At 42.2% G+C, this 23,566-nt stretch overlaps 1 protein-coding gene and 1 long non-coding RNA gene across 3 annotated transcripts in view; one reads left to right on the top strand and one right to left on the bottom strand.

Annotated features, from left to right (window-relative positions):
- LOC146007174 (uncharacterized) overlaps positions 1-10,829 on the top strand; it is a 63,629-nt gene extending 52,800 nt beyond the window's left edge. Inside the window, exons 2-3 of the long non-coding RNA XR_014444264.1 lie at positions 10,584-10,648; positions 10,773-10,829. This is a non-coding gene — a long non-coding RNA (uncharacterized LOC146007174). The remainder of the gene's footprint in view (positions 1-10,583; positions 10,649-10,772) is intronic.
- Positions 1-23,566, bottom strand: part of LRRC20 (leucine rich repeat containing 20) — a 586,357-nt gene that overhangs the window by 503,938 nt on the left and 58,853 nt on the right. The gene's annotated exons all lie outside the window — the stretch shown is intronic.

A 23,566-nucleotide genomic window follows, 5' to 3' on the forward strand; every position in this document is an offset into this window, starting at 1 on the left:
GTTTGACACATGAACTTAAATCAGTTTTTGAGCAGCACCTAAAAAACCTCAGTGACTGGTTTGAAAAATATTTTCCTGAAAATATGGAAAAGTTTGTATGGATCAAAGATCCATTCAGTACTAGCGCCCCAACGGAATTTACTTCTGTAGAAGAAGAAAAGCTAATCAAGCTTTCCTGTGACAAGACCTTGAAAGCAAAATTCAGCAGTATGGGACTTCAAGAATTTTGGATATCCATTAAAGATGAATATCCGATGCTCAGTGCTAAAGCACAACAAATCCTTGTTCCTTTTGCAACAACATATTTGTGTGAAGCCGGGTTTTCAGCAGTTGCTGTAATTAAAAGCAAGTATCGTTCAAAAATCAATGTGGAACAGGAAACGAGGGTGGCAGTGTCCAAGCTGATCCTAAGGTTTGAAAAGTTGTGTAGTGCACAATAGGCTCACATATCCCATTAAAAAGTGTTGTAATTGTTGATCACTCTTTAATAACTGCCTCTTATTGGTGTTTATTTTGTTTGATGTTATTCCTGTTAACGAGTGCTGTCAATTGATCTTTGAAAGAAATCGAATTGAAGAAATATATATATTTTTTTAATTTATGTTTGTTATTTTTACAAGCAAGTTAATAATAATTTTAGCATTGTTTTATCACAACTACTTTAAAAAAGGGACAGTTCGGTAATTATTTTGGCTTAGCCTTGGACTGAAAAAGTTTGGGAACCACTGGTTTATGCAATGAACATATTTTTATAACCTTAGGTTTACCATCGATACATTAACTATACCAAAATCGATAAACAAATTGATTATGACCAAAGCTGATGCTGCGCCTGGGATGTGGTTACACTTATAAAGAAAAAAATAAAAGTAAACACTGGTTATAGGGAGATCACAGATCCGACCCCGTGTCCTAATATATTGATTAAAAGATAACAGCAATATAAAATGGTACTTATGTAGTATCTGGGTGCCCGATTTTGTGATTGTATGCCTTACCTTAAGGCATACAATCAGATGCGATTCGATGCTATTTTCGGCAAAATGCGATTCGATGCGATTTTGCATAGGATTCAATGTTAACAAGGTCCTGTTCATTTCCCCACTATCCAAGTGGGCATAGAGTTGATTTTACATAGCGTGGCGAGCGCAGCGAGCCACCGAGCCCGAAGCGTGGTGAGCGCAGCGAGTCCCGCAAGGGGACGCGGAAAACATTTTAAGTAATCCGCGGCCGCTCGCCATGCTTCAGGCTCGGGGGCTCGCTGCGCTCACCACGCTTTATAAAATCAACTCTATGCCCACTTGGATAGTGGGGAAATGAACAGGCCTATGTTAACATTGAATCCTATGGAAAATCGCATCAGATCGCATGTGATTCGATGCGATTTTTCCGACCCGATTTTAAAATCGGGCGCCCAGATACTACATAAGTACCTATAAAACTATAGATGTATGCAGTACAACGTATACATAAAAAGAAACAGTATTACAAAGAGAACAAATGCAGGTACAACTAACATAACAACTAGCACATATAAGGAATAACAATTACTGTCAAGAGAAAGCAGAGACCATGATCGGATAAGAATCCCCCCAGAATCCTGGGAATGTGTTCTGATTCGATCACATATAAGCTCAGCGATCCTGGGTTTAGGCTTTTAAAGCAAGGGGTTGTGGGGTCAAACTGGATGGTCATTGGGTAAAGGAAAGAGGCCGGGCATCTCTTCATTGGTCATCCACCTCACGGGCACGACTTCCTGTTCATGGGAATCTCGTCAGAACATGCTTGTTCTTTGTTCTTGGAATGAAGGGGAGAAGCGGAGAACTCGTTCTGGCTGTAAGTTAGTCCTTTGTCTCTTATTCATATTGGTTCAAGAGATAACATAGACTAGATATCTCTAAGGTCATGTATAGTGATTGTTTCAATATACTGACCTTGCGATTGTTGACGGCAATTATAACAAGTTAAGTCAAAACTAAGTCTGGGTTTACTCAGGGAGTTTCACACAAACAGAAAGAAACAAGAAGGGACATATCATTAAGAATTAACCATTAATGTTTAACATCCAACTTCGGTAATTATGTTTAAGCAATTAAGACGCAAATGGCGTACTGGAATTTCTTAGAGGGTGGTCGTAATACCTTAATGGCGTAGAGGTGCAATTTTATTTTCCACAGAGAATATACAAACCCCGCACAATTAGTGCCATGGTGGGAATCGAACCCATGACCTCATCACTATTAGGCGGTAATGTTAACCATTACACCATCCGTGTAATCTGAATTTGGACTCTGCCAATGGTGAGGCCACTGCACATGCGCATTTCCCGTAATGTGCATGTGCAGGGCCCGGCTGAGAGTGCCTTCAGCAAACATCTGTGTTTGCAAGGTGCTCGCACACTGATTGAAAGGCTGTGGTGGTGCTGGGTGGATCCCCGGATCATCAGGGGTGTGCCAACAAAAATGGTGGGCAGGCCCATAGAAATGCTGGGAGTGCATGACATCGGCCCCTGCCTGAAATCGCTGAGATCCTCACAGCCACCGTGTGACCGCGTGTGAGTTACCAGGCAGCAGAGAGAGGAGGAAAAAAGGTAATTCAATGGTAAGTAACCATGGAATGATTTTTCCTCTGTGCGTGCGCTTGCAAACAGATGTGTACTCGAACACATCCGTTTGTAGCCCTGCACATGGGCATGGAAGGCCGTTTGGCAGGGTGGCTTTAACCTGCTCACTTGGCTCCGAACACTTGCAGCCCAGCAAGCAGGTCTGAAATCAGGCCCATAGTCTGATAGTTCCTAGTTGGCAACAGGTAGGGATACCTTGGATCGTGATATTATTCCACCGTGAGCAGTCTTCCAAATCAGCTAAGATAGCTGATATTAGTTAATTTCGGTACTTATGTATTATCTGGGCTGCCGGTTTTTTGATTGTATGCCTTAAACTTAAGGCATACAATCAGATGCGATGCGATGACCCGATTTTTCCATATGATTCAATGTTAAAATGGACTGAGTCCATTTTAACATGGAATTCAATGGGAAAAAGGGGTCCTTTTCATACCCCTACTATCCAAGTGGGCATGGAGTTGGATACAAACCTGTGGCGAGCGTAGCGAGCCACCGAGCCCGAAGCGCCGGGTCCATCGCATCGCATGCGATATGGTCGGATGCAATGCAATGCGATGGACCCGATTTCAAAATCGGCAGCCCAGTTAGTACATAAGTACCTTAATTTCTAAAGCCACCAGTTCTTCCTTTTTACATTCCAAGTGATCTGTGTGGGCGCCAATTACAGAAAGTTCAACTTTTAACTTCACTTTAAAGTCACAGTGAGGTCCAGAGTTCTAACACTAAGGTGGACTGTGGAGTAAAGACCCATGCACAGTACCTAATGCTGGCTGCCAATATGGAGGGTACACACTGAGTGATATAGGTAAAATATATCATTCAGTGACAAACCGGGACCTGCTGAACATGAACATATAGCCAAATTGATCTGCATGTTCACTTATAAAGCCCTTTCTCAGCTATATATTATACTATATCCTCTAGTGTATATGGGGCTTATGGCTTTAAACTGGATGCCATGACTAAACCAGAGGGCCAGGTATGCCCAGACTGTTTGCAGTAACAGGAGCAGTCAGTTTTGGTGGAGAGGAACCAGAACAAGCAGTTTTCTGAGTTGGGAAGGATATTGGAGGTGGATGCAGTCCCTTGGGTTTTTTGGTAGGCATGATAACGTAGTGGCTGGAAAGACCTTAATCGCAAGCGTGTCACACTTCAAACTCCCAGGTTAAAAATAATCTACTGCACAGTCATATTTGGACTCACCATCTCCTCTCCCCATCAGACTGATGGTATCTGTTATAGTGTAAACAATCTATAATATTCTATTTTACATAAATATCTGGTTATACATATGCTGGATATATAGCTCTTGTATTAACAGCAGAAAAACAGTTTTGCTAGATAATAAGTGACTTTATCAATTTACATTTTGTTTTAGGATGAACCAAAAGGTATGACTGCTTCCTATTCAGGAACCACCCACAGGAAGTATCCATGTGGGCTTTTTTCCAAGGGTTTAGTATTGCACAGACTTTTGGACTGAAGAAGGTATGGCACTGACTGTTAGACCAGCAAGATGGGATATGTGTGCTCACCTGGCAATCCACCCTGCAAGAGTACAGCTTAGTATCCTCTATATACTGTAGAAACATAGCATGGTATTAATGGCATAGTTCAGATAACATCTGCTAGTTATATTGTAGATAGGCGTGATGTTTGGTTGTGTATTGTATAGATAATGTGTTTTACTATGTTAAGTTACATATTCCTGTGATCAATACACAGGTAATACTGATGTAGTTGGAATTGTATGGGTACTTTGTAACAGGAACATATCTGTAGTATGATTTGTGTATGACACCGGTTGGTGTATAGTGAGAGCTTTGTGTGGGATAGTGGCAGAATTGTTGCTGTCCTTGTGCTTATAACAATGGCGTATTGGGACTTGTAGTCAGGGCCGGCACCACCACTAATCAGCATTAAGCATTTGCCTGGGAGCAGACACCCCCCCCCCTCAGTGGAGCCTGGTGAGCGGTGCCGGAAACTCCCCTCCCTCCCCTCCCCTAGAACCTGGAGCAGGTCAGCGGTGGGGCTACTGCACCCCCCTTCCCCTGTGCAGGTGAGCGGCACCGTAACACCCCCCCCCCTCCCCTGGTACATGCAGGATACGGCTGCAGCGCCCCCCCCCCCCCCCCTCCCCTCTCCATGTAGCGATACGACAGCAAAATAGTACATTTGCTTCAGGAATAGGAGATCAATATGAGAGTGATATAAGGAGGTCAAAGCCCATGCCTTCCCTTCTTCAAACCCACTATCGGCACTGGCAACTTTAGTGTACAGACCAGTGGGTTTATCTATACAAATGGATTGTTTTGCTGCTGGATTTCTAACCAGCATTTTAATGAAAGAAAAAATATTCTGCAAATTATAGAGGGGGGGGGGGGGAATACCCCCTACTCGGATGATTTTATATCGCTGTACACATGGTTATTTAGATAACATTACATGTGTAAATCAGGGCTTAAAAACATCCACCGCTGTTAATTTAAAAAAACTGCAATATTTGTGGATGATTCTATATAAGCATTTTGAACATTCTCGGGTTGACAGCATGAATTCAGGTGTTTATCACAAAGAAAGATTGTACACCAACACTAGGTTTTGCCTGATAGGCACCGACCTTGTACATCTAGATCATTTGTTTTGTTTTTTCTTTTTACATTCAAATTAGCTGCTTTCAGATATTGTTTTGTTCTGAAACAAACTGCAGTAATAAGTAGATATTTCAATAACAGTAACGGGAACATTGTAGATAAGGCAGGAGACAATTGTCAAAGCATTGCCAAAAGTAAATTGATTATTGACAAACAGTTTAACCTAAAGTAGGTGAAAGAAGGAAAGGAGGGAAATAACTGGGAGGATTGAGAGAAAATAGGTGTGGGGGGGGGGGGGAGCCCAGTGAGGGGACAACTGAAAACAAACTATATTAGATAGAGAAAATATTTTTATTTAAATGGCCCCCCCAAGAAGCAGTAAACCCAGTGCACTTTGATTGCTGACTTGTACACTGGGGATTTGTACTCCAATTAAAAAACAATTATACCTCATGATGTATACTTAAGGTGCCCATAGTCTTATATGATTTGGGCATTTTTCATCCAATTCCGAGGCATCAGGACAAGAAATTAGGCAAAAAGTATAAAATCATATGTTCCCATGTAACCTCCAATTCAATGCACTGGACTGTGCATCAGATGGGAGACAGAGATTGCAAGGGCTACACTGAGAATTTGTCGAATCCTGCAGGCCTTGCATTCAATACATTGTATACATAACGAGCACATATGATATATAGTATTTGATCCTGCTGCCCGGGAGCCTGGGGTATCACATGCGACGGAGGAAGTGTATGAGCATCCTTAGATACCCTAAAAAAAAAAAGCTGAGAAATAAAAAGGTAGATAATTATAGGATGAGAGTTCCAGAAAGTGAGAGATTTGGGGCGGTATTCAATGTTCTGCGTCAGTGCTTCGCATGGCGATAATGAAATGTTATCGGTTGTTTCGTATTGCGTTAATGTATCGCTTAGTTCATTTTTCCCGCTATTCAAAATTAGTGTGACGCGTAACGCATAATTGCGATAAAACACCTATGAGGCGAACGGTGGGAGTTGTTATTTCGCTTTCCCGCCATCGTTAAAAGGTATATATTGGAGTGGACGAGCGGATTTTAGTCATTGTGGACACGTGCGTCGTAGATGATTTGATCATGATCATGAAGGAGATATGAATCATGGGTAAAAAAGATCACATGATGCTCCCGAGGATCATGGTTAAAAGTGAATGTTGCAAAATATCCCCGAATAAATGAAATATATATTTAATTACAAGTGTTACAGCTGTAATAAATAGTTATATAACATTAGTGGTAAAAAAGCGTTATTTCAGTTATGTTATTATTTATTACAGTCTTATTTAACTTTCATTGCGCATGTAAATGAAATCGTTAAAAAATGGCGATAATGACAACGTGAAATGTACAGAAGGCTGCATAAAGTGAACATCGAATAGGTATGTATTATATATATACATATAGATATATATTAACGCCTTCTTTCAAAGGCGATAAATTAAAGATATCGCCAGAGCAAAGCGAAATTATCGCTGAAAAATAAGCGAGAGGAACGAACATTAAAAAACAAGCGATACATTATCGAAATACCAAAATTCAAACTTTGAATAGGTGAAAAGTATCGAACATAGAAAATGAGCGAAAAAAAAAGAAATTGCGAAAAAAACACAACTATCGGAGAACATTGAATACCGCCCTTGGTGAGAAATCTCCAGTTTTTTTAAAGCGGCAATCATTTACACTTCAAAATCACACTGGTTTAGCAGTGTAAATAATTGCCGCTTTAAAAAAAAAAACTGGAGATTTCTTATCAAATCTCTCAGTTTCTGAATTTCTCATCCTATTAAATCTCACCCCCCAATGTCATTAAGAAGTATCTTCATTATAAAGCAGAACAAAGAGTCCTGGAAGTGATATGGCCTACATCGATCCCTGATCTCAACAACATCGAGTCTGAAGAAAGAGACCAAATCATTTGAGCAAGCCTACAGCCACATAATCTGTGGTTAGTTCTCCAAGATGCGTTCCTCCAAAAGCTGTGTGCAAGTGTAACGATTGTCACATAAAATATTGATTTGACTTTGATTTCTGTTCATTCACTTTGCATTTTTATTATTTGATAAATATAAACTATTAAAAACGCTTTCATTTTTTAAAAGCAGCCTTTTTCCACACATGCTTAAAACTTTTGTACAGTACTGTATATAAATATAGAGAATAATAAATAAAGAGTTTAGAGCTGTACAGAGGTCTTGTACTATGTTAAAGACACCTTTCGACTTGGATTTCAACAGTAATTATATTGAAGAGATTGGTATTAAAGGCAATTTTTCTAAAGAGTATGCTCTCTAAAGAGGCCTACACACGTAGCGATGCTGAAGCATTCTGACTGCACCATCAACCCTCATTTGATCGAATGGACTTCTTCCAGAATAAAATCTTTTTGGCATTAAAAGGAGTATACATTTGTATTAGGGGTATTACAAACTTTTAAAAGCCATTCATCCAACGAATATATTATAGTAGACAAAATTAAATCGGAAAAACAGATTAAATTCCAAAGAGATGCGGTTGGAGTTCCGATCAATGATGTTTTCTTAGCGCTGTACAGTAACGTAACTGGAGGCATCTATAACAAGCAGATGCCACTTGCTGCAGTAGTGAGCTGACCTTCAGGCTTCAGACATTGCAGGACCAGTTTCCACAAATTCAGAAAGTCCTGCGCATGTGTGAAGTATGAAACATTAGTACATGATAGTGCAGGTGCAACCATGCTGAATGACCACCAAAAAGTCTATACGGTCAGTTAAAAAAAAACTGTCCTCCAAACATCTGTTAATTTATATAAATGTATGGTACTTATAGGTTAGTTGGGCACCCAATTAGCATACGTACACTTGAGGAAGAAAATCGCATCGCATCAGTCCCGTTTTAGTGCAGTGCGATGTGATGGGATATTAGTACTTTATATGCATAGGTTATTAATAATGTATGTAGTACATTAAATCTGTTTTGCTAATAAAGTTTTGTGAAAAAATAAACTGTAAATAACTGTTCCAAGTCTCTCAGTCCCTCACTCTGAGGTAAAACACTGCCAGACATGGATGTTACCCAGAGTTCTCCCCCTGTTTCTGCCTTCAGTAGTCACAGCAGCAGCGTTGAACGAGGTGAGATGTCACTCTTTAGTCTTCCGTCAACCGAGGAGGAGGCGCTCACCTTTCTGTAGTCACACAATTTGCGGCCTCAGACGCAGACATGTGTCAATGGACACCCCATGAGGCTGTCTATGAAGGAATGCACCTGGAGGTGCCACATAAAGGCCTGTCGCCGAAAGGTGGCAGTGCGGGCTGGTCTGTGGTTTGCAGGTTGCCATCTCCCCATCATCAAGCTAATACGCTTTATATATTCGTGGGCACATGAACGGTCAAGTGTAGCATATTGTGAGAGGGAGCTGGGGATGTGTATTGCCTCAACAGTATGCTACAACGCCTGTATGAGAGAGGCATGTACGTTTGATTTGCTTGTCCAACCTCAGCAGCAGATTGGAGGGCCGGGACGTAGAAGTGGATGAGACCCTCTACACTAAGAGGAAGAATAACGTGGGAAGGATTCTTCCACCGCAGTGGGTCTTTGGCGGCATTTGGAGAAAGACTGGCAGATGCTTTATGATTGAAGTCCAACGCAAAGACGCCACAACCCTGCTTGATGCCATCAAAACTTACGTTGCCCCTGGAAGTGTGATTTACAGTGACTGCTGGGCGTGCTTATAAAAGCGAAGAATTGTGAGCAGCCAGCTACGAGCACGCCAGAGTTAACCATTCCTTCAACTTCGTGGACCCTGAATCAGGAGTTCATACGCAACATGTGGAGCATATGTGGGGGGCTGCAAAGTGGAGGCAGAATCTGACCTCTTATTTAGAGGAGCATATGTGGAGGAGATCTGTGGCAAAAGACAAGCCGAGGGGACGCGTAATACATGTGACATAATACGCGTGCGCTCGCCACACATATATAAAATCAACTCCAGGCCGACGTGGATTGTGGGGGTTTGAAAAGGTCGGAGGATGCATTCCGCTGCGCTCGCCATGCTTCGGGGTGGCGTGGATAGTGGGGTATCATTGTAAGCACCCATCACATCACATGTAATGGGTGCTTGTACAATGAAATAATCGCATCGCATGGTACACTTTACTGTACAATGCGATATTTCATTGTACAAGCACTCCTCTGAAGTTAACATGGACATCGCATCGCCTCGCCCTCCTGTCAGTTAAACTCCAAAGGCGCTAAGACAGACCTCAGCACATGATTAGCAGCCATTTTAGGCCTGCACAAAACGCATGTTGCTGCCAGAAATCACTCTCCCTGTCCCTACTACTAAAAGTAAGTTGATCTGCTATCCAGCACTTGGGTGGGTGGGGGGTCATATGATTATATGTGCGTGGGGGGGGGGGGGGGGCAGCGGCAGTGATGATGTGCAGGATGAGCTTATAATGTGCAGTGGTGGTGTTCATGTACAGGGGGGGGGGTGATGATGTGCAGGGGGATCATGTGCAGGGTGAGGATGAGGTGATAATGTGCAGGGGTGGTGTTGATGTGCAGGGAGGGTAAAGATATGCAGAGGGGAGGGATGTGATAATGTGCAGTAAGGGGTGTAATGATACATGTAGAGTAGCCTGTATTTTCTGTTTGTAATGCATGGTGACTAGCCTGTTGTTTAATGTTAATACAGTTATACAGGTGTAGCACATTGCGCTGTCATGTTTATGTTATTGTATTGGTGTAGCAGGCTGCTGTGTCATATTGGTATTAATGTGCAAGTTGGTGTGTCATGTTATTGTACTGTTGAAGCTGATGGTGTGTACACACGGGGGTGATCAGATCGCATCGGGACTTGCATCGCACAGCATGCATGGAGGGGCACAATTTAGACTATAAAGTGCAGATCTGCACTATATAGTCTTGGCTGCCCTCTCTATCTGGCTGCCGATTTGTGCTCACACGAGAGCGCGCATCAGCAGCACATCGGGCTCGCATGCCCTAAAAAGCATGCGATATGGCTTCCGATGTTGACTATATCGTCAACATTGGAAGCCATATCGGCCGGTGTGTACACATCATGACTCTGCTGTCACGTTTATATTGCAGATTGGTGTGTAATGTTATTGTGTTTCTACTGTTGGAGCAGACCGCGGTGTCATGTTTTTGTTACTATACTGGCGGAGCCGACTGCTGTGTCATGTTTTAATTAATTTAATGGAACTGCAGCTTGCTGTTGCATTTTAGTGCACTGGTTGTATTAGTATGTAATTAATATTGTACTAGATTTTTAATATTATACTAGCATATAATATTTTATTTTATTTTTTTTATCTTTCTTTTGTAGTTGCTGTTAGCAGTTGAAATATTTCCCTGGCCATTTGTGGAACACGTCAATGCATTTTTGAAAAGGTAATTTTTTTGCAGAGGTTTATTGCACATTAATTGACATATTTACCTTTCCAGAACATTGTATTTTCCATGAGTATAGCCTTCAATTATTCATAAATGTCTTTGTTTTCATTATATTTTTCAGAAATGCCTGCAACAATGTCCCACAAGTTTTGGTCAAGATTCATTGAGATTATATATATATATATATATATATATATATATATATATATATATATATATATATATATATATATATATATATATATATATATATATATGGAAAACAGCTGCCTCTGGAAGACCAATCACCAGGACGATCGCAAATCAGGCAAAAAGGAATGAGGCATACAACAAATTGGTTAATTACAGTAGAACCAGTCACAGTGCTGCCTACTGCCTTTGGGTTCGGAGGAAGATCGCAAATATGCGAACAGTGGTGGTGAAGGAGCACAATCGAGTCCTGGAGTCACAACGGGGGAGTGAGGAAAACACCCCCCCCACCCCCCACCCCCCTCTTCAGGTGACCACATTGATTTCTGGTTCCCACCAAAGAAGCCCATGCTAAATTCATGACATGGGCTTATTTTCCTGAATTCCCTCACTGTAATGGAGGGGCATAGGCAAACGCGGGGGTGGGAGAACGTAAGCTTTCAAAGTGCAGTAATGGTTCTATTATGTCTGTGCATTTATTTATTTATTATGGCATGTCCTTTTCCTAACCACTTATCTTATTTAAATGTTTGAAACAGCCTATACTATAGACCATCTGTACTGTTAAATATTAATACTGTACTCCATTCTGCATCCAGTCTATAAAAATATAAATTTTCAGTACTTATGGTTCCCACATTTTGACAAACTGCATAAACAAAGCACTGGTTTCCATTAATTATAGCCTTCATACCGCTGTATTCGTTGTTGTTTAGGATAAATGGCCGTGGCTAGTAGTAAAGACGTCTTGTATTATTTGCTTGACATATAGCCAGAATTTCCCTGCAATCTATTTAGCTATTCAAACTCCCCACCCCCACACAATTTTTCACACAGTTAGCAGCATCAGCAAAATTATACACATTTTTTTTAAGTTCCTTCAACATAATTTAATAAAAGAAAAATCCAGAAAAAGTGACTGTAAATTACAGACTAGATATAAAACTAAAAAAACTTAGTAGAAAATGTATACTATTTATGCAATTGGTTGTTTTATTGCCAATGATAGTCTGACATCTGCTGGGGAAAAATGGAAAGTCAATGGATATTTATGATAAGCAACCAAAGCTCACAGTTTAACTAATTTTACACTTTTGTGAAATAATTTTCTCTTGTTTTGCATATCTTTGAGACTACAACCACATCTTAGGTTGCAGCAAGACTAAACGAAGGTCTTTTATCTAAAGATGGTCACTGCAGACTCAACTACAGTATTTGAAAATTGTCTAATCTGTGGGAGCACTGAATAGGTGTTTGACTATATTCCCAAGCTGAGCAGTGGCTGGCAGCCATGTAGCAGTAGCCAAGCAGCACTTCTCCATCCCCTCATTTTGCCCGTCACCTGGCCTTATCACACCGTCAACTTGGCCCCGTCTCTTCATCCCCTTTTGCCCCATCACCTCATCTCCTGTTGCCTCACCTCCCATCACTTCAGTACCTCTCGCCCCCCCATCACCTCACCCCTCACCTAACCAGTTCATCACGACACCTAACCCCCCATCAGCTTACCCCCCTGCACCTCACTCTCATCCCATTGACTCACCCCCATTACCTCACCCCCTCTCACGTAACTCCTGTAACCTCACACCCTCTCGTCCCCATCACCTAACCCCTTCCCCCCCCCCCCCAACATCTCACCCTTTTACCCCATTGCCTCCCCCCCCTCCCCCCCCCCACCCAGTCGTTGCTCTATTTTGCTCTCTCCCCATTACCTTTTCGCTCTCCAGTGCTCTCAACAACCCAGTCTGTCACTCACTCTTTCCCCAGCTGTCTTTTTCTTTCACCCCCTGTTTTCTCTCTCCCTCATTGCCCCCGGTATGGAGATTTAGATCAAAAGCATATTATGCAATGGAACCCAAAAAGACCAAGTAGGACCCCAACTTCATAAAGTGAGGGATCCCCAGGACCCACACATTTTTTCACTGAGTGCGATCACTGAACTGTATTTAACCCAGCACTGCTTCTTGGGCTTGATTCAGTGATTTAGATCAATCAGATTATTATATGAATCTTTGGCGTTTCCTTTTCTGCCATGAGGTGGAGCACATCAGTCACAAGGCCTAACAAACTGTAGCTCAAGTGATATGCTGATGACATTTGGGGGCAGCAGTGCAGAGCCTTACAGAAAACACCTCCTTGGCGGCACCTTCACTGGCCCCAGCAACACGATGTTAAAGGACATCCAGAGAACCTGATGTATTAACGCAGATGGTCACACAGTTGATTCAAGGCTGTGTCTTTGAATGCAGCAGGTCAGAGAAGCTAGCAATGGCCTTTTTTTTTTCCTACTTAAACTCCTCGGCTAGGACATCCGGTCCCGGCTTGATGGAGTAAGGAGCTCTGTCTTCCAGCTCCATCCTCCGACTCCTCACACACCCGGCTCTTCAAGCCTCTTTTGCTGCCTTTAATTCCCACTCACACTCCCCTCAGCTGGATGGACCGCTACCTCAACCCACGGGGCTCCCAGCCACCACAGACCACGCAGCAGCCGCAGCCTCTGCGCCCAGAGTTGAGAATAGCTGGAAACATGACACCAGATGACAGCAGTGACTGCTCGCTCCCTGCTTCAAAGAAGGCTGCAGCAGAGGGATACAGTCACTCGGGACATGTAAGTCAGGGATCTGAAGCCCCTGTCACCTACAGGGAAGTCGTAGAGGCTATTAATGCTGCCATGACCCCCTTACTAACAAAAGCAGTACAAATACAGCTGCACTCCCACGGGGTGACAAATACTGAACAGCAACTGGGAGCTGCCTCTCATGACATATCAGATTTACAGCACAATGTTAAGAGGCTGAATATTGAGAATTACCAGCTCTGTAACAGAGTGGAGGACCTGGAGAACATCTTATTGGTTGGCCTGCTGGAATCCGTTAAGGGCCCAGCGTTAGCCCACTTTATACACAACGCTCTACCCTCCCTACTTCATATTGAGTCTGTTTGCCAAGCCATGGCGGTCAAGAGGGTCCATAGGGTAAGCCTCGTGTTGCCCTCTTCAAATGCCTAAATTACCTCCACAAAGTTGAAATATGGTCAGCCTCTCATAAGATTAAAGACCTGTCCTGGGATGGCCACAAGCTACATGTTTTCCAACACTATTCAGCTGAGCTGTCCAAAGCTTGAAAGGCTTCTCCCCCTAGGCTCCCAACAAGGACGAAAATTTGACCACATGTATCCCACCATACTACGTATATTCGACTGGAACTCTTTCAAAGATTACTCTAACCCGAAGAATGCCTCAGCATATCTGCAAGAATTGTCCTGTGCCGCCTAGGGAGATATTTCTGACCTTGCAACCTGACTCTTTCTACACTCAGAGTCCCATATGCACCCACTTTATGCCTGCTGTGTGACACAACATTTCCTTTCACCTTTGTTGCCACGAATTATTAACCTGTGCTGTCTTTACACCTGCTCTGCCCATACTTCTTATTACTGCAACCCGTCCACGGCCTCCCCCTTACTTGACTGTTTAGCTGAAACTTCTGCATTGACTGTCGTATACCGATATTGCAATGTTTCATTCTCTGATGTTATCATATTACTGTATGTTCTTTAGCACACTGACTTGCTAAATTTTATTATGCATTTTCTCCCTCAATGTGATCTCATCAAAGGCAGCTTTTCCTCTTTTATTTTTGGTGGAGAGCGGCATGACGTGAGCTTGGCGAGGGTATTTCTCCCATGTACCTATGTTTTTGTTGTTGGATACTGGAGGTTTAGTCCCAACTGGCCTCAGCGCGGGACATCATTTTGTTTTTATAAATTTGTTGTTCTCATCTCTTTTTCTATTCCTTGCTGTTCCACACCCTCTCTCCTTTCCCTCTCCTCTCCCTGATAGTAATTATGTTTTTCAGTGCTCATGTATATAACGACCTGTTGTATGATATGCACCTACCATGAAGCACTCTGAATACATCTGTCTGTCATCTGTGCATGGCTTCTTTTCCCGCATAGACTTAATCTTTGTCTCACATTCTATCTTTCGGCTTTCTACTGCCTCTTCCATAGCTCCCATTTCACTCTCTGATCATGCCATGGTTACATCTCAGTTTTGCTTTCTGGAAAATTCAGGGTCTACCAAACTGGAAATTTCCAGCTAGGTTTTGCAAATCTACCAAGTTTAAAACACATTTGGAGACCTCACAGATACAATATGGCACTGATAATGCAGAATCTGCTCACTCAGACCCTTTCCTTATTTTGCATGACTCTGAAGTCTGTTTTGAAGGTGTCATCATTTTGTTCACTGCGCCCTCCAATAACAACTATTCTAAGAAATATTTATCTCTACAACATACCCTGACTGAAGTTTTTTAGAATTTTAAAACCATGCCCTCCCCCTCCTCCAAACCATTTTACTTATTGGTGAAAACCCACTTTGATGAATACTTGTCTGAAATAAGTGACAGATACCTTTTCTCTGTTAACTGCAAATTTTTTGGCAGATTTGGCAACAAATCGCGCAGGCATTTATCCAACTTGTAGGAGGGCACAGGGAAACCGGCCATGGTCCTCCCACTTCATACTCCTGAAGGCTCATTAAATACGTCCAACAAACAAATTGCCCACACTATGCAACTCTTCTATAAATCCCTATATGCCTCACAGCTCACAGATCCCTCACCTACTCCACCCTCTGATCACTCTTCTAGAACAACATCCACCCAATCCTCCCCCCTCATCTGGGACTAATTAATGATCCCGACGATGAGCGGTGGATGCGTGCTCCCGGATCATCGCCAGGAAAGCCACTCATCTGCTAGTTTTACCAGCAGATGAGCAGCTTTGAGGATGGCTTTGCATAGCGCAGCACTATGCAAAGCCGTACGCCCCCCCCTTCCCACTGACATGGAGAAAGCCACTCAGCGTGTGTGCACTGAGCGGCTTTCCCCCCAGCGATGACAATGGTCATCACTGTTCATACAAGCTGGGCATAATTGGCTTGTGTGTATGGACCTTGAAACTCTTACATTCAGCATATTTACAAGAAGTCCACTTCAGAACTAGTTACAGAGCATATCTACCCAATACCATCCAAGCCAACTTTGTACCTGGCGATGAAGGCATTGCCCAAAATGTGGAGGCGCAGGACCCACTTTCTTCCACTCCTTTTTTGACGGCTATAAAAAAATGTTGCTGGAAAATATAGTTTTCATATAGAAACACTCAATTTGAGGTCTCCCTGTCCCCTTAGCCTAAAGCTTGTTTGTGTATAAATGCTTTGGCATTGCTTAAATTAAGCAGTTGTTTCCATTGTTTACTGTCAGGTTTACAATCTCCCAAAAAATAATATTAAAGCACTGGATATTCAGGGCTGCTCCTTCCATTGGAGAAATGCACAGGAGGTTACTACAACAACTTTACCACGACCGCAAATACTCCTCAGCAGAATCTCACTCCGGTGCTATAAGGTTTCATAAAAAATGGGGCCTTTATATCTCTACACTAGACAATAACACTCTAAAATCTATCAGTTTTCTGAATTTCAATCATGGTCGATCATCTACCCGGCTGATTTCTTAAATCACCTTGCTGGGCTGGATACCCCACGAATTATATGCTTGTCTGTTAGGCAGGCCAACCTCCTTAATTTATATTCGTTATGCCATCTATGGACAAACTACATTATTTAAATCATACGCCTCCACGCTTCAACGATGTTTACATGTTAGCATTGATGTATTTATCTCTAACTCACCCCCTCCCCCTTCTTCCGTCCACTCTTTGCTCTTTCACCTCTTTCTATCATGTTGAACACTCAACACCATTTCCTTTGATTGTTTACAGAAAAAAAAACTCCTCACCTATTGCATAATTTAGCATAGTAGCTGCGCAAAAACAGCAGTGACACTAACAAAAATCTGATAATCAGATACAGTAGCCTCACCCACACCCTTACTTTTGTACAGGCTCACTGAGGAGTAGATGTACTGAGCAGCGATAAGGGAGGAGAAGTGATAAAGTGGCTGGTACTTTATGACCGACCAATCAGCTCCTGACTGTTAAGTTACAGGCTGGGTTTATAAAGGGACAGTTAGGAGCTGATTGGCCGGTGATAAAGTACCAGCCACTTTATCACTTCTCCTCCCTTATCGCTGCTCCGTACATCTACTCCTCAGTGAGCCTGTACAAAAGTACAGGCACTTTATCACTTCTCCCTTATCACTGCTTCATACATCTACCCCTGAGTGCTTAACTACCTCCGCTCCATGTAACTTACCACCATATGCTTTAAAAGTTAGTTAGCTGCCTTAGGATCAATTGTGTCCTCATCCTACCTAGTCTGTGATAATTTATATTGTATTGTACAGTTACACTGTTCCAAATTACAGTACTGCAGGAAACGAATGTGCACTAAAAATAAAATATCATCAATAGCTATGATAATAAAAGTTGGCAATGTATAATGAACATGCTGTGACTTGTAGTTCCAAAAACACTCATGATACAAGCATTATTGTGCTTTATTTATTTATAAGGTGCTGTAAGGTTAGGGGATTGTGCATTCAATGGCATGAGTCTGGTTTACAGCAATTGCAATCTGATGAATTTTAGCAACCAACAGGGACATCTAGTGGTAATATTTGTCAAACGCTACCCTATTTTCCATATGAAGGGAAATTTTCATAACTGACATTTAAAAGAATAAAATAAGTTATGCATGATCTGCAATAGTTATAGAATGGGAGGGAACCATGCGGTACTTGTGTAGTTTCACGGCGCCAGCGAAGCGAGCCCCGCAAGGGGACTCAGACGCACGGCGCCATGCTGGCGCCGTGAAACTACACAAGTACCAACCATGCCTTAACACAACAAAAGAAGCCAAATGATCAATTTTCTTCACTATATTCTATGACTATAAGATTACTATAGCACCCTCTACTTAACCCCTTCCTGACACAGCCAGTTTTTGCCTTCCTGACAGAGCCCTTTTTTTCAAATCTGACATGTATCACTTAAGTGGGGATAACTTTTTTTTGCTTTTACTTATCCCAGTGATTTTGAGATTGTTTTCTTGTGACACATTGTACTTCAAATTACTGGTAAATTTGGGTCGATACAGTCTGTGTTTTTTTGTGAAAAATACCAAAATGTCGTAAAAAAATGGAAAATTTAGCAATTTGCAAAATGTTAAATTTTCTGCTTGTGAGACAAATAATCATACCACTCAAAATAGTTAATAACTAACATAGACCATATGTCTACTTTATGTTTCCATCATTATTTCAACTTCCTTTTAATTTTTTTGGACACTAGGAGGCTTACAATATGAATAGCAAATTTTCAAATTTTCAAGAAAATTTCAAACACTGATTTTTTTAGGGACCAGTTCAGTTCTGATGTGACTTTGAGGGACTTGTATGTGAGACACCCCCATAAATGATGCCATTTCAAAAACTGCACCCCTCACAGTATTCAAAACAGCATTTTGGAAGTTTGTTAACCCTTTAGGTGTTTCACAGGAATTAAAACAAAGTGTAGGTGAAATTTCAAAATTTCATTTTTTTTGCAGATTTGCAATTTTAATACATTTTTCTAAGGAACACAGTAGATTTTACTAGAGAAATGTGACTAAAAATTGATTCCCCCAATTCTTTTGTTTTCATAAATATCCTATATGTGGCCCTAGTGTGCACGTTGACCAAACCACAGGCTTCATAATAGAAGGAGCACCTACTTGATTTTGGAGCCTCCTTTTTAAGAGATTATTTTTTAGGCACCATGTAGGTTTCTAGGCACCATAAGATGCTAAAATTTAGGAACCCCCCCACAAGTGACCCCATTTTGCAAACTACACCCCTCAGGGAATTCATCTAGGGGTATACTGTACATTTCAAACCCCCAGGGGTTTCACCAATTGTGGTACAACTGGGCAGTGAAAATGAAAAATTACATTTTTTTACACAAAAATGCAGTTCTGGCTCAAAATTTTTCATTTTCACAAGGAATGAAGGGGACAAAGCACCCCAAAATCTGTGCCCCAATTTCTCCCGAGTACGGCAATGCCTCACATGTGACCAAAAAATACCATTTGGGTGCATGGCAGGACTCAGAAGGGAAGGAGTGATTTTTGGATTTTGCAGCTCAGATTCTGGTGGAATGTTGGTGGGTGCTATGTCGCATTAGCAAAACCCCCCAAGCACCAATACAGTGGAACCCCCCCACAAGTGACCCCATTTTGCAAACTACACCCCTCAGGGAATTCATCTAGGGGTATAGTGTACATTTCAAACCCCCAGGGGTTTCACCAATTTTGATACAACTGGGCTGTGCAAATGAAAAATTACATTTTTTTACACAAAAATGCAGTTCTGGCTCAAAATTTTTCATTTTCACAAGGAATGAAGGAGACAAAGCACCCCAAAATCTGTGCCCCAATTTCTCCCGAGTACGGCAATGCCTCACATGTGACCAAAAAATACAATTTGGGTGCATGGCAGGACTCAGAAGGGAAGGAGTGATTTTTGGATTTTGCAGCTCAGATTCTGGTGGAATTTTGGTGGGTGCTATGTCGCATTAGCAAGACCCCCAAAGCACCAATACAGTGGAAGCCCCCCACAAGTGACCCCATTTTGCAAACTACACCCCTCAGGGAATTCATCTAGGGGTATAGTGTACATTTCAAACCCCCAGGGGTTTCACCAATTTTGATACAACTGGGCTGTGCAAATGAAAAATTACATTTTTTTACACAAAAATGCAGTTCTGGCTCAAAATTTTTCATTTTCACAAGGAATGAAGGAGACAAAGCACCCCAAAATCTGTGCCCCAATTTCTCCCGAGTACGGCAATGCCTCATATGTGACCAAAAAATACCATTTGGGTGCATGGCAGGACTCAGAAGGGAAGGAGTGATTTTTGTATTTTGCAGCTCAGATTCTGGTGGAATTTTGATGGGTGCTATGTCGCATTAGCAAGACCCCCAAAGCACCAATACAGTGGAAGCCCCCCACAAGTGACCCCATTTTGCAAACTACACCCCCCCGGGTAATTTATCTAGGGGTATAATGTACATTTCAAACCCCCAGGGGTTTCACCAATTGTGGTACAACTGGGCAGTGAAAATGAAAAATTAAATTTTTTACACAAAAATGCAGTTCTGGCTCAAAATTTTTCATTTTCACAAGGAATGAAGGAGACAAAGCACCCCAAAATCTGTGCCCCAATTTCTCTTGAGTATGGTAATGCTTCATGTGTGACCAAAAAATGGCAGGACTCAGAAGGGAAGGAGTGATATTTGGATTTTGCAGCACAGATTCTGGTGGAATGTTGGTGGGTGCTATGTCGCATTAGCAAGACCCCCAAAGCACCAATACAGTGGAACCCCCCCCACAAGTGACCCCATTGTGCAAACTACACCCCTCAGGGAATTCATCTAGGGGTATAGTGTACATTTCAAACCCCCAGGGGTTTCACCAATTTTGATACAACTGGGCTGTGCAAATGAAAAATTACATTTTTTTACACAAAAATGCAGTTCTGGCTCAAAATTTTTCATTTTCACAAGGAATGAAGGAGACAAAGCACCCCAAAATCTGTGCCCCAATTTCTCCCGAGTACGGCAATGCCTCACATGTGACCAAAAAATACCATTTGGGTGCATGGCAGGACTCAGAAGGGAAGGAGTGATTTTTGGATTTTGCAGCTCAGATTCTGGTGGAATTTTGGTGGGTGCTATGTCGCATTACCAAGACCCCCCAAGCACCAATACAGTGGAACCCCCCCACAAGTGACCCCATTGTGCAAACTACACCCCTCAGGGAATTCATCTAGGGGTATAGTGTACATTTCAAACCCCCAGGGGTTTCACCAATTTTGATACAACTGGGCAGTGAAAATGAAAAATTACATTTTTTTACACAAAAATGCAGTTCTGGCTCAAAATTTTTCATTTTCAGAAGGTATGAAGGAGAAAAAGCACCCCAAAATCTGTGCCCCAATTTCTCCCGAGTACGGCAATGCCTCATGTGTGACCAAAAAGTGGCAGGACTCAGAAGGGAAGGAGTGATATTTGGATTTTGCAGCACAGATTCTGGTGGAATGTTGGTGGGTGCTATGTCGCATTAGCAAGACCCCCAAAGCACCAATACAGTGGAACCCCCCCCCACAAGTGACCCCATTGTGCAAACTACACCCCTCAGGGAATTCATCTAGGGGTATAGTGTACATTTCAAACCCCCAGGGGTTTCACCAATTTTGATACAACTGGGCAGTGAAAATGAAAAATTACATTTTTTTACACAAAAATGCAGTTCTGGCTCAAAATTTTTCATTTTCAGAAGGTATGAAGGAGAAAAAGCACCCCAAAATCTGTGCCCCAATTTCTCCCGAGTACGGCAATGCCTCATATGTGACCAAAAAATACCAGTTGGGTGCATGGCAGGACTCAGAAGGGAAGGAGTGATTTTTGGATTTTGCGGCTCAGATTCTGGTGGAATGAATGGTGGGTGCTATGTGGCATTAGCAAGACCCCCGAAGCACGGTGAAATTATGAACCTAATAATCCATAGATGTGTGGTATATTTTAAAACACTCCTTTATACATAGGCCGGGTTTGTCGGGGCAAGTGTCACACTGGAAAATAGTTTGCTTTCTTATTCCCTTTTTATAGCAAACTTTGCACCTTTTTTGTGTCCTGCCCTTTTTTCCAGTGGAGGGGATTTCATCAGGAAAATGCTGCCCTGGTACAATACGGGGGCCAGTACTAGAAGTACTGGGGCCCTCTGCCTGCTGGTTCCCAAATATTAGGCCCTTTATGACTGCCTCTTGAAAGTGCATAAATGTCCCCCTCTGGCTGGTAGAACGGAATAGCACGTAAGCGTTATACAGTGCCATCTGGATGATATACACGGCCAGCTTCTTGTACCAGATTTTTGTTTTCCGCAGGGCACTGTACGGCTTCAGTACCTGATCTGAAAGATCCACTCCGCCCATGTACCTATTGTAATCCAGGATACAATTAGGTTTTGAGGTGTGGGTACTGGTACCTCGTACAGGGACGGAGGTGGTACTGTCTCCGTGAATTGTTGTCAGTATAAGGACATCCCTCTTGTCCTTATATTTGACCAACAACATATTTTCGGTGCATATTCCCCTGCTTTCACCCCTTCTCATTACTTGGGCAATGTGCGTTTTTTGGAGGCCTCTTTGGTTCTTGCGCACAGTACCGCAAGCTGCTGTACCTCTTGAACCAAGGGCCTTAAACAGGGGGATGCTGGTGTAAAAGTTATCCACATAGAGGTGATAACCTTTATCCAGGAAGGGGTGCACTAAATCCCAGACAATTTTTCCACTAACACCTACGAGGGAGGGGGGGCATTCTGGCGGTTCAATTCTTGAATCCTTCCCTTCATATACCCTAAACCTGTGAGTGTACCCTGAGGTGCTTTCACACAGCTTATACATTTTTAGGCCATACCTTGCCCTCTTACTGGGAAGGTACTGGCGGAATTTAACCCTTCCTTTAAAATGTATAAGGGACTCGTCTATGCAAATGAATTTATCTGGGATGTACATCTCTTCAAATTTGGCACTGAAGTGATCAATGACCGGCCTGACTTTGAATAGCCGGTCAAAGGTGGGATCATCTCTGGGTGGGCACTGTGCATTATCGTTGTAATGCAAAAATTTAAGGATTATCTCAAAACGAGCCCGAGTCATGGCCATACGGTAAAATGGGGTGCTGTACAGAACATCTGTACTCCAATATTGCCTAATTTCTGGCTTTTTTACTATGCCCATATGAAACACCAGACCCCAAAACGTCATCATCTCTACTGCATCTACAGGGGTCCACCTAGCAAATGATGACGTGGGGTTTTGAGCAATAAACTGCTGGGCATATAAATTAGTTTGGTCCACCATTAAATTTATAAAATCATCAGAGAAAAATAATTTGAAAAAGTCAATTTCTCTGAGACCTGTGGAATCAAATTGGATTCCTGGGATGGCCAAAAACTCAGGAACCTGGGGCTCAAAATTGTCTGGTGGTGGGGTCCATACGAGATCAATTATTGGGGGGGGGGTCTCAGCTGCTCTACGGGGGCGTCTTTGAGGGGGTCCCTCATCACTAGAGGAGGAAGAGGAGCTTAAGATGAATCCTTCAAATTCCCCGCTTGCCTCACTGGCTGTGTCAGAGTCAGAGGCAAGCATGGCATATGCCTCCTCCGCTGAAAACATTCTTCTGGATGACTGGGATGACATTTGGGATGCCATTTTTATTTTTGTGTTTCTGGTAGTGAAATGTTTCAACACGTGTATAGTGTAGGGGGGGTACAAACTTTATTTCAATGTAGTATGTAGTGTGTAGTGTGTATGTAGTGCAGAAAAAAAAAAAAAAAAGGTCCTGCGCCAAAAATTGAGCACAGATGTTGGTCAGTAACGTCCGTAACTGAACAGCGCTCAAAGGCAACAGGAATTTGATCAAAAAAAAAAAAAAAAAAGATCAACCCTGTGCCGAAAAAGCTGATCAGTGATGTACGTCACTGAGCAAAAAATGGAAAAGAGAGAAAAGATTGTCTTCTTTTTTTGGCGCACAGAAGAGAAGATAGAGTATTTTAGTGTTTGTTATAATGTTATTTAAAATATAACTTTTAATTTTTCTGTTTTAAAACTGCTTTTTATGCGAAATATTGATGCAGTAAACAAATTTAATAAAATCGGTGTCAGTGTGTCTTTTTTTGTGTTGATTCCTTGATTTAATTCGTATTCAGAGACATGTGT

The sequence above is a fragment of the Crinia signifera genome, chromosome 6, assembly GCF_055691185.1.
Source record: "Crinia signifera chromosome 6, ASM5569118v1, whole genome shotgun sequence".
Classification (NCBI taxonomy): domain Eukaryota; kingdom Metazoa; phylum Chordata; class Amphibia; order Anura; family Myobatrachidae; genus Crinia; species Crinia signifera.